This window comes from Meleagris gallopavo, chromosome 9 (assembly GCF_905368555.1).
Source record: "Meleagris gallopavo chromosome 9, MGAL_WU_HG_1.1, whole genome shotgun sequence".
NCBI classification, from domain to species: Eukaryota; Metazoa; Chordata; class Aves; order Galliformes; family Phasianidae; genus Meleagris; species Meleagris gallopavo.
Genome location: NC_139412.1, coordinates 7,863,619 through 7,875,700, shown reverse-complemented (window position 1 = coordinate 7,875,700; position 12,082 = coordinate 7,863,619).

The window sequence follows — 12,082 nt, the reverse complement described above, 5'->3', positions numbered from 1 at the left end:
AATTTGTTAGAGCTGGTTGCGTAAGTTCAGTAACATGTAAGGCAACTTTGGTTTAATTTGTATTCCTCTTTCTATTTTACTTATGAGACTGTATTTCCTGAAAAAGTGAAGACCTCTCAATAAAATTTGAACCAGTATCAACTCAAACTAAATAGAATCAGATTCAAAGATTATAATAAAATTCACATAACTTTCAAGGTTCTTTTAAAAGTATAGTTATTCACAAAAGACATCACTGACAAAAATAGGCTTATTAGAGCGTAAACCCTGGAATCAGTAAATAAAAATAATACATGCTTTTTAGGACACATATACAAATTTTACATCTTTATGTCTTGTTTTACTCACAAGTATATCATGATAATGATAATTTCCCACTTACTGATATGGACAACCTAAAGGATTTTGAAAGCATTAGGGAATTTGAGAATCTATAGACAAGTGTTATGGAGATGTAAATTGCAGTTACACCTTGCATATATTCTCATTTTTGAAGTATTATGTGATGCACTGGATATTTTGAGTTTCATTCTGTGTTCTGGGATTTTTGAATGCTACACTTCCCGTTACGCAGTCAGAGGAAAAAAAAATAATCAAAGAAAAGAATTTGTTGTTGCTGTTTTTTTCTAGCTGTCTCATTTATATTTATGAGGAAATTATATTTTGGGATGTAGAGATGTATTTTCACCCTGCTTATAGGATTTCTTCATTCATGATACTCAGAATATATTGCAGTTTGATCCAAACCCACTGAAGCCACAACATGAGAAAAAGTATGGTATATCTGCAGCATCTGTCACTGCACTTGCCTCCTTAGAAACAAAAATAACCAATAATAAAATACACTGAAATACTAGTATATCATTCTCAAAATAATAAGAAAAAAAATAATAGGATGCAGACCTTAAAGAAAATCTTAAATGAAAGGTTTTCACATTTAGCTATGTCAAGTTGTCTCATTTTTTTTAACATTGTTATGGCTGACAGTTACCAACAATAAGTCACACACACACATACATACACAAAGGTGAAAAGAAGATGCTAGAAGGATTGACTTCATTTAGTGGCATCTATGCTCAACACAAACAAATGCTTTTGCTTGAAAGCTACCTACAAAGGTATCTGTATGCACTGCTGGTGTCTCATTGACATCTGAAAGACTTCTAAGGTATATACACTTGCCTGCTATTGTAGTGGGAGTGCTTGTTTTTCTCAGTAAAAGCTAAATGCCTTCTTAAAAAAGGAACTACATGAAGTAGGTAAAAAAAATACACACTCAAGAAAAAAATGAAATAACTTTGGGCAACTCCGTTCTTTCTGCAATTTCTCTTAAAAAAAAATAAAAATAATGTATATATATATATGTATCATTAAGAAAAACTTGCCTAAGCATATTCTGTCTGCAAAAGTGATTGATTCTTGGCCTTGGTGAAGTACATTTTCAGTCTAGGACACTGCTTTTCCTGACAGAGAGCTATATTCTGTCAACTAAGAATAATAACAAGAGGATATATGTCTCACTACCTCAGAACTTTATCTTGGCACACAGATGATAACAACCATCCCATCCCATCGCAGATGAAACAACTCAACCTGTGAAGTACCACCAATCTGCCTAGAAGCACTTGGCCTTTCCTAGCCTTCAGGACTCTATCCCAGTTCTCACCATTATCAAACAGTGAAAATGGAGACTTTTTTAGATGCAGATCACATAGTTTAAAGAAAAAAGATTGCTATAGCTTGTACACATACAGGTCACAGAAAATGAAAAATCCAATCAACAGTGTCAGAGGCATAGCTTTAGTCACCTGAAAAATACCAAGTCCTCTGATCTTTCTGGCAAGAATAGCCTGTGAAAATACATTCTTTTTTTTTTTTTTTCCAAAATGTAATGTGCAGACGATGACAGGTGACACACCTCAAACTAACTTTCTTTTTTTGTATCTGAACTATGCACTCTCAAAGACTCTTCCTTAGGAATACTGTATAAAGTTCCACAGTTCAATAAATATCTATTAAATACACATATTTGTAAAGTGTTCTTTTTTCTATGTCATCAGATTTTTTTTCCCCTATCCAGAGTATTACTGGTCTTCTAGCAGGCATTTTAATAATTTGTAGATTCTAGCTGCGGTCATCTTGGATGGGCAAGAGATTGGATTTCTTTGATATTACTATGGACAGAAAAGAAATATTCACTGATATTAGGGGCTTCAACAGGATTCAGTTTGCTGCTTCAGCAATGAATGATGAATAAGAGGAAATGTTCTTAAGACAGTCTTAAGAGATGTGCACCTGAGCTGATTGATGCCAGAGGCCTTTGTCATGGCCAAGTGCACTATGTTTATCACAACATCAGCTTTCCTAGTGGAAAATTTTGAAACACACCTTCAGTGCTTTCTCTAACATCATGAACATTTTTGTGTAATTTAATCTCCTGCCATCAACAGACAAATGAAATCTCATCACGTAACTTCTCTAATAGGATCACTAGGAAAGACCAGATAATGATTTGTGACCACTACATAATTTATCATGAGATTACATTATCTCTTTTTACATAAGTTGAAATTTGAAAATAAGCTAATTAAACATTTGCTTTTTACTCCCCAGAACCCAACATTTGCATTATGAACTAATGTGTTATTTTGTAGATTATATGAAAGATGTAGGGAGCAAAGGGGAAAGTATCTTTTATGATTTACTAAAGCCAAGATGAAAACATTTGGATGCTTTTCAAAGGTCATATAAATAACACATCCTTTTATCACTGCAAGCAAAACATATACATTTATATGCAAACAAAACAACCTTCTACAATTTTAAGGACCACCCACATTCATTATTGTCTAAACAAAACTATTTGTATAAACATAAATTTAAAAGATAGGGATCAAGGTCTAGAAGAGAAAGTACTATCAATATAATGATTGCAATTTGATTCTGATAAGAATCTTAAATGAAGCCACATGAAGCAGGTTTTCTGGCTGTGAAGTCTGGGAAGAAGACTACAGATGACTCATTTCTGTTTATGCCCTGTACTTATTCTGACAGAATTTTGCCTTCTCAGTAATGAGATATGAAGATGGTTGATAGGAGAGAAATGTACAGTACTTTTACTTTGTTTTTCAGCTCACAATTCCATGGAAACACACACACAAAAACAAACAAACAAACAAAAAAACAACCAAGAATGTTCAACAGCAGCTATTGCCTCTGTTGTTACCTGTGTTATCTTTGCATATGTAAGGTCATTGTACTTACATAATTTATTTAAAAGAGGACATGTTAATGGGCTATCATATCTTGCTTTCTAACCTCAGGGAACCTCCACGGGTATGAAGAAAACATAATCACACATATGGTGGAACTAAAATGTACTATTATTCTTGAAAGGAATTTTCTTGTTATCTCAGCATGCACTGCATGAGATCACATATCATTTTTTTAACCATCTGCACATCTCACAGAGCTATGGACAGAAAATTTCTACTATTCAGCCACCAAGATTTTATGTAGGGTGACTTTCAACTGTGGATTCACTATTTCATTAATGGTAAATACGTCATCTATGTAGATGCTACCTGTATCTATTGTTTTTCAATTATAGGAAACTGGAAATAGATTCATGTTAAGTGCAAATGTCTTTAGATGAACACTGGACAGTGATTACTGCAGACGTTGGCAGGACTGCATTTAACATACCAGCTTCAATTCAGTGTATATTAAAAAGCAAGCAAACAAAAATCACAACCTTACAAATGAAGCCTTCTTAACTGTGCGTCGTCAAAGAATAAACTGCAATTCAAACTTAACGCTAACTTCTGACGGTAGGCATTCTTGTTTTTCCCTCTTGCCCAAGTCTGTCCTCTCTCCCTCATGCTTTCAAACTCTGATTGCAGTTAAGGCGACTTGGTAATTTAGGCACACTCTCTGTAATTTCCATGTAATGAAAATGCATTGATGACATTTCAAAATTAAAGACACTTTTAAAGTCCTTGTCTGGGATCAGCTACTTGACTTAAAAAAATATGTATTCAAAGACCATGAACGCATTTATGAGCAATTTTATGTGAAATGAAATCACTGTTGTTTGTGTTTACTGACTTGATTCGTAAATTGATTATTAAAATAGAGTGCTTATACATATTAGAAATATTAGACCATGCCTCCTTTTCCGTATCACAATTAAGAGAAATCCAATCCCAGAACACTTGTTTTAGACACCCTCTATTTTCAAATTATTAGACTCTATATAACCCAATGACATTTTTTTTCAGGAATCTCCGACATGTTATTCGTGTTTGTAAGAGATATTGTGAAGATTAAATTCACTGTAATTTCCTGAGTACGAATCTGCTCTCTTGCTTGAGATATAACACATCATCTTTTTCATCTTGAAATAATTAAGAATGTGATGTTTTATTGAAGTTTTTAACCCGCTCCTTAGTATGCAGAATTCATCCACTTGGGAGTGACTTTTAAAAACTGTATTAGGAAAATTCTTCTAAAAAGGAATATGTATATATAGCTGTAGCTAAGTAACTGAATAAAATAAACCGAGGAATGTAACACCTGAGTATTTTTTCTCAGAATTTAGCTACTGGGTTATGCAACTAGTTCTGCAAAGTTCCAGCTGTACTTTCACTGAACATACGTATATGGCATTAATGCAAAGAACAGACAATAGTGTATTTGAGGCAGACAAACTGCAACATCAAAACAGTAGTACATTAAAACAATGAAGAGGGACAAAGGCTACCTCATCTCCACAGCTCTGAAAAGAACCTAATTATTTTCATGAGAAAAGTGTACTAGTCAAACACTCCAAGGTTTTTTGCTGGTTGTACGCAAAGATTTAAATGACTGATCCCAAAGCAAAAAGTAGAATTCGGCTAAAGCCCGTAGTTGTACAGAAGCTACTTTTTAATTTTCTTTTCTCAATGCCCCCTCACCCCCCACTAAAATATTGCAGAAAAAGTAAAGGGCAACCTAGTTTGTAACCGAGAGAACTCCTCAGACACTGCAACCCATTTTTTTATGTACTGACGGATAAAATCTCATATTCTTTTCTTGTTCTCTCTGTAATCTGTGTAACTCTTCATGTCATCTACAGATTGGAGATTGAAATACTATATTTGTCAAACCAGTTTTTTTGTTTGTATAATTGGAGAAATATTTTCTCCCTGCATAGCAGCACTACCATTGTTCTGACAGTGACATTTTACTTGTCCTTTGGGTCATGAGCCTTGCTTTTATCTTCCTTTCATCTGGCTGGCAGATAGACAGTGTTCTTTCCAAGTTTCCCTTGACTCTGGCCTCATCTGCTCATGTAAGACATCAGGTGTTACTCTGCAGATGTCTTCATTCTTGCTCCAGAGCTGTCCTGAGTTTGTATCTACTTCATATATAATACCATCAGCATCCTGGAAAAGCGCCTCTGCCACTCCTTTGTCTGCCTCTTTGAGAGATGCAGCCAGGGTTAGTTGTCAGCTCATAGCAGTCACAGGTCCTTCCCTCTGAGCTAACAGATTGTGCTGTTTTCTACTTGAAACTCGCCATCTAAACTTTCTACAAATTACAGCCTCAGTTATGTTAGTTACTGTCCCCTTTACTGGAGGGAATAATTAACTGCTGCTTCATTTGTAAATAGTATGAAAGTATGTCTCCTGCTTTTCCAGATAGCTTAACTTTTGAAAGCTGCAGTTAATTTTTATGAACACTGTCTGTGCAGGGTTTTCATAACAGAAAGGGTTGTTAAGCACTGGAATAGGCTCCCCAGGGAAGTGGTTGAGTCACCATCCCTGAATGTATTTAAAAACCTTCTAGCTGTGGTGCTCAGGGACATGATCTAGTAGAGGATTGTTAGAGTTAGGGTAGTATGGTTACGTTGGACTTGATGATCTTGAAGGTCTTTTCCAACCTGAGAAATTCTATGACTCTATAAAGACTGGCTCTAGAGCTCTTATAGAAGTTAAAGAGTTTTTGTGAATTACAAAATCCTAGCCAATGTCCCTTGTTAACTTTTTGAAGTGGTTTATATCTTGGTTTTCTTGGCTTTTGAGTAGATACATTCCCAGGTTGACATCAGCTGCTCTTCTATTCAAGCATGCAGTACGTATTTATCTTATGCTTTCAAACTGGGTTAGTATCAGAGAGATATGTTGTTCATAGGGGATATTACGGAAGACTTACTGGGTAATAGTATGAACAAAGGCACTACCATCTATTTTCAAGGATCTAACATCAATAATGTAATTTAGTGATTTACTAAATTTGCATTGTTATTGAATTGTTTCTAACATTTTATAAAATAAAATGTATGTGTATTGTCAGCCTCTTTCTACCATCTTATTTTCTCTGATATTTCTCTTCCTGCTTTCTTTCAGGCAATTTTTCCTTTCAACAAGTGAAAGAAACAAGAGAACCTGAAACAGTTCAACTGTTGTTCAAAATATTTCATATGGAGACGAGCCCATTCACCCATGATATGACTATTCAGTGAAGGCACTGATGTATTCATATTTTGAAATGTCAATGTCAGCAGTGCTTCCTGTTTTCTCTTGAGAGTACTTGATTTAAAATAGACAGGCTCAATCACAATCATTTTAAAATTACTTTAAAAGAGAAAAAAGCAGTGAGGAATTTCCAAGTCGTGAAATCCTCCTGGAGTTTGCAGTCTTCGTAGCCTGTTCAAATTCCAGTGCTACTGACAAGCACATGTTGATAGGTGCCAGACTAACCACTTCTAAAGCAGATTTTACCCTTTACCATAACAGTTAAACATCTTCAAAGATGTTGTAATGATTATGACCCATTTCCATATTTTAGAATCTATTAAGAGTTTTAGAATATATTCCATAACAGATATTATCTGCTGAAATTAACTCAAATTCCATAACGTAGAAATACCAAGAAATTGTTAGAGAATATTATCATTTTTAAGGTACTATTTTTAAAAATGCACTTTTAAAGAAAAAAAATATTTAAAATAACATGTTTATGCATTAAGAATTCCATTGCATATATAATAAATTTACCATTAAATGTTTGTCTTTAAAATACTATCTAAAATATTTATGTAAATAATATTAATTTAATAAATACTAAATGTACCTAGTTGTTGTTAAAAGCTCTCTGCCTGTTTAATGGTAAAAAACAGTATTTTATTTTCTTAAACCATTTTTTTACTTGTTTGTGGGTTTTTTTGTTATTGCTACTGAAAACATTCTGCTGTATTATGTTCTTCATTTTAGTATTGCCAAGTACTGTTGTTTAATGATTTCTAAGTGGTAATGAAAAGATAAAATAGGGAGTAATTATGTGTGCAGCAGAACAGTACCGGGAGATTTTACTTATCAATTACTCACAAAACAAACACATCAGAAAGTCAATGGTGTGACAACAGATTAAAGAGAGATCTTTTCCTGGGATATCTTATCCCAGAAACACATTGTATATAGGACACGAGGTAATTACTCTGGTAAAAGCATTGCCAGTGACAGACCCAGGATACTCTAACCATTCTCAACAGCCAGATATTAAGAAAATATTGGCTAATGAAACATGCCAGAATGAGAACAAAAAGGGTAAGGAGCATTTTAGAAAACACAGCTGAGGAAAAAGATGGAGTTGAATTTGCTAATGCTGGGAGATAAAGATACTAAAGATCAGGTGAAAGACATGATGATCTTCTAGCTAAGAGAAGAAAGCTATATAGCTTTTGCATTTTTCTGAACAGTAGGACAAAAACAGCTATAGCAATTGTAGAACCATCAGACAAATATTTTGCTTTATAGATGTATGTAGTACTCTTACATGTATATCGTTTATATATTTAATTAAAGTTGTTTTGAGATGTAATTGTCTATCAGAAATGAGAATAAAGCTGAAATTAAATATGAATTTGAACAACAATAAAATCTGAAATTCTATTCATAATGCACTCTTTTGGTAATATTACTGTTCTGTTACCTTTCTGTTATTGCCTTGATACATAAACATTCACGTACCCAAAGAATGTGCTTTAAATTCATGTCTGTACTAATTTGCCTACTGTCTGGTGTTTAATAATGCAGCAAGCCTTGCTTATCATTAGTAAAATAATTTAAGTGTTTTGCAATGTTCCATGAAGTGCATTAAAGCAATAATACATTCCAAGTACTTAAAAAAAGGAAACCAATAATACAGTGATACAGCTAAAAGCACCATTAAGTGAATGTAGAAGTTGCAGTCACAGATGGCTTGCTTTAATGTTTTAAAATTAATGGTCTGCCAGATGATAGGTTTGAAAACTATGTTCCACCATACACATGAAAACTGTCCTTTGGAATGGAAATGATCACAACTGAAACCAGTAAAAAAACTCTCAAATGTGCAAATCTTGTTAATCAATGACTTTCTTTTTAAAATATATAACTGAAGCAATGTAGCAGGCTAAACACATAGTAAACCAGTTTTAAGTAATGAATAATGAGTGTTGTGATCTTCCAGAATGCTGGATATGCAGATGAAACAGTTTTGCCAGCAAAAATAGTGAAAACTTGATTTATCATCACTGCTTCTGGGAAGATTACTAAGATATCAGGAAGATGGTGGTACAGTTAAAAATTTCCCATTTCCGAATTTTGAAATTTAGGAGAAAGGACTGTTCAAATCAGGCAAATAATGCTACAGTCCAGAGCTGTGCCTTGTAGCATTGAACCTTAAAGGATATGAATATTCTTAAATTTATTTGATTTCAGGCTGGCTGAGATCAATACACTCGAATTCAACTAAAATTCCTATTAACATTAGCAGCTTCCAGTGTGTTTCTATACACAAAACATTCACTTTGCATAAAATTCTGTTTTTATCCTACATCTAATATCACTCCTTAGCATCAGGGTGTAAAATGAAACAAAGCAAAGCAATCAAAATGGTCTGTGAGGATTACTAAGATATTTATTTTTTTTGATGTATACTGGAATTGGCCTCTTCCTGATTAATAAGTATTTGTCCAGTATGGGTATGCATACATTGGAATTGAAAATTCTAATATGAATTAAAAATTACAGTATATTATTCAAAGAAAGAAATGGGTGAGTATTTTATGGAAAAGACTGGAATGGTAAGAGCATGGAAGGAATAAAGGATGAGAAATGAGAAACTCTTATAACAGAAAGAGTTTAACTGAAAAATACAGTAAAGGAGGTAATGAAGGAAATAACAGAAAAAGAGGGTGACTTGGAATACAGTAGGTTAAGAAAGAGAAAAAAAAATAATGAGAATAATATATACAAATAGCATTAAGTTACAAAAAGCACTGAGTAGTAATGTAAAACTCAGAATATGATGCTCAAGAAAGTTAGCACCTTTATCAGAAGATGCGCTGTGAGAACATTTGAGGGGGAAAATGATGGTTTTGGCAGAATAATTTTAGAGAAGATAGAACGAGACAGGGCTCAGGATAAAAGGAGGCCACATACAAATATCAGTAATAATAGAAAGAAAAGATTTCTCTGGTGCTAAGTGAGGTTTTTCAGTACTGTCAGATGTAAGAAGAGGAGTACGATGGGAAGAACTTAAGAAAAAAAAAAGAAGAAAAGCAAGGAAGAAAATGAATGAGAAAAGCTAGTAGGAAGAAGTACGCATTATTAAAGAGCTCAGGTAGTAATTTCCAAGTAAGAGAAAGCCAAAAATGTAATGTGCACGGGGTGATTTCCTGTTTCAACTCTATGGCCACCTCCTTCTTCTAAAATGGAATCACCAATAATAGGAGGGGAGACACATCACTAACACAGTAATGCAATAAGGACATATGAACATAGCATCTCAAAAGGTCACTGGCACATAAAGCAATTGAGATAGTTTTCAGTCTTATTTACTAGGTTAATTAGCCTTTCATTTTAGAAACATCCACTATGCAAAGGGGGAAAATCTTGAGAACGCTATCAGAAATTCAACATTTCTATACATTTTTGCTGGTATTATTGAAGGATGTAGATACACGAGCTTGCCAAATTTGAAATTCAATCACACAAGTACAGGGGGCTATGAAACATCTGGTGCTAAGTAGATGACTGAGGAACTACAAAGCAAGGATCAGGTCTAACTACTTTTGCCTCAGACTGGTATGTCTACAAATGTATGCGCTGCATCACTTTACCACTTGTCAATTCTCTTAAATTTCCAGTGGAAAGGCAAATTGCATAATTTTCCTAAAGTACCACAGGAACCTACTTCAGAGTATACTGTCTCACATCTCATATTCTGCTCCTACAAGCATCGTATCATAAATATACCAAATGTGACATTTTTATGATGAGCAACCAAGAAATAATAATTTAAGCATTTTTAAAAATTACTGCTGTCAGAATTTTGACGAGACTATTCCTATGAAACAGCTGCTCTTGTATGACTATGAAGTAGGCTATTTATCTAGACAAACAATGAATAAACTATCACTTTAAGTTGTTTTTAGTGCTAGCTAAGCTTGAAGTATTTTTTATTTGCATCATATTTTAATGTCAGATTGGCTAGAGACAGCTCATATTTCTTGTTTCCTCCTAATTATAAGCGTCTTGTACTTAATTACAGAAAAAGCACTGATGACATCATCTTGCATTACATTAGATGCAGAAAATTCTGCTTTGTGTTTTTGAGTGATAGCTAAATAACTGGTAGAGGGGTGGTGAGGTGCCCCATCTCAAGCAGTCCACCTCCATCAGTTAACTCCTTTGTAGACATTCTTGACATAATTCTCAGATTTACTATCAAAGTGTTAAGTACTCAATAACTATGTTGACTTTAATTACCTTACCAAAATGCTAGAGGAATATTAAAAGAATAATAATAAAATTAGTATATTTTTTCACTGAATCTATTGAATACCACTCCACAATTTCCACCTGCCATCCACAAAATAAACAAAATGAAAGACTTGTTCAGAATAAAATGGTCAGAATGACTGAAATAGATTAAACAAAACTAGGAAGTAGGACCATGACGATAATACATGCATACCTGGTTGGTTAACACTGGCTTAGTCACATGTAAAAAATAAAAGTACACCTGAGTCCACACTCCCTGTAAATTTTGCAGTCAGATCCTAAAAATGCAGTACTTAAATTTCTGAGGAAGAATCCTGTTATCTTAACCTTTTCCTGCTACTTTAAGGCTGCCACTGGACTGGCTGTTCTGAGAAATCTGAATCTGACATCAGTGGTGAACCAAAGGGAATTCACTTGTAAGTTTACTCATCAACCACATCAATCAAGTATATACACCAACACAATGAAGATCTATCCTAAATTACAATTCTGGTAGAAGAAACTGTAGAACAAATTCAGCAGAATCAGAGTAATTCCCAACTCTAGAAAGTATTTTACTTCAGAGGTCTAACAGAATTCAAGCATGAAACAGCTGAATTATTCACTGCAATTTAACTCAAAACTGTCTCAATAACAGACAAAGATATTTCATCGCCAGGGGCAGACATGACAGTGATTTTCCAAAAGACAGCTATGGCACAGATATGGAAAATTACATTCAGTAAGACTAGATACCTTATTGCACAAGCTAGCAGAATTTTTAATAAAAAACAAAACCAAAAAAACTGTACTAAAGGAATAAAAATCTTTAATGAGTCAACATAGCTTTTATGTTTATTATTTCTGTGCAAAATTCTGCACGTATGTAGAAGAAAAAGATTGACTGTTATCACCTAGTGCAAGAGACCTTATCCAGAAATGTCTCTAATACTTGGAAATATTGGTAGCTGTCAACAGTTATAGAAAATATGGCTCTGGGGAAAACAGATGTTTTGAATAGGAAAAAAAAAAATCTTTTAAATTTTCATTAAATGCTCAACAAGTCTTTAATATTGATTATTTTTACGAAAGTGTATTCTAGAAAGTTTCTTACTCTGGTCTCAGGCTTTGGCAGCTTCATCTTCAGCTGGATTGCAACCAGTTCTGGATCCTACTGGTGGACAGTATTGGACAGATATTGCATGCACTGTTTTCAACTATGTTTAAAGAAGCACGCTCATAGTTGAGATGCATGGGATTCATTGTAAATGTAGCCAAAATTTCTCCCCAGT